Source organism: Octodon degus, unplaced genomic scaffold, assembly GCF_000260255.1.
Source record: "Octodon degus isolate 3935 unplaced genomic scaffold, OctDeg1.0 scaffold00023, whole genome shotgun sequence".
In the NCBI taxonomy this organism is placed as follows: Eukaryota; Metazoa; Chordata; class Mammalia; order Rodentia; family Octodontidae; genus Octodon; species Octodon degus.
The window spans coordinates 7,426,266-7,427,172 of NW_004524599.1; the positions used below are offsets into that span (position 1 = coordinate 7,426,266).

The 907-nt window shown below is 35.7% G+C and overlaps 1 pseudogene; it reads right to left on the reverse strand.

Moving 5' to 3' along the window:
- Positions 1 to 472: 472 nt before the first annotated feature.
- Positions 473 to 907, reverse strand: part of LOC105741791 — a 752-nt pseudogene continuing 317 nt past the window's right edge.

Here is a 907-nt window from a genome sequence, read left to right on the forward strand (position 1 = left end):
CCTTCCCTAGGTAAATAAAAAGTACACAAGGCAGAAAAATTCAGATACACTTATCTATAGAGTAAGGATTTCAAAATATTAATGTAATCCCTACTCTAAAAAATTTGACTAGAGTCATCTGATCATTTCTGATTACATCTTAAGATGTATCCAGATTCACTTCCTATTGGCTTATCACTAGATATTTGTAGTAAAAAAAGAATAGCTTTCTTTTCAAATATTTTAACCACGAGTGTGACTGCAGTGTGTTATCTCCCAGGTTATCAGGCAGTGGAGGAGAATAGATTTTCAAGCAGCAAGCAACAATTATGACCCTTTCACATAGCAGCACTGGAGTGCTTATTGAATACTCCCAGAACAACTCTAGAAACAAGAAAATTCATGCATGTTAGTAAATGTATCATAATTTCACAGTTGAAATTTCTTTAGACATTGCACTTTCTTCATAGGGGAGTCCTGGTTTTTGTTAAACCTATGGTGACCTGGGGCTTGAACTAGCAGCCTTCTTTTTCTTCTTCTTACTGTGTTTCTTATGCTTCTTTTTCTCTTGTTTTTTTCTGTTGCTTTTTCTCGTTCTTCACTGATTTTCTTCTTTATCACTCGTACCCCTTCAGTATGATCTGATTCTGACAAGGACTCAGATGAAGAAGGTTTATCTTCAGGATTCATTTTTCTTTTCCTGGCAAGTCCTTTAATGTCCTTTTCTTTCTCAGTTGCATACTTTGACTTCTTTTTCTTTTTTAAACTATCCTTACTGTCTGACTCAGTTTCTGACAGGGAGCTTTCGGAAGATTTATATGAATCGTTCTTCTTTTTCTTTCTCCTTTTGCTTGCTTCTTTTCCTCATCCTCAGAATCTGAAGAACTGCTGGAAGAATCAGCACTCGATGAAGAAGATGAACACCTAC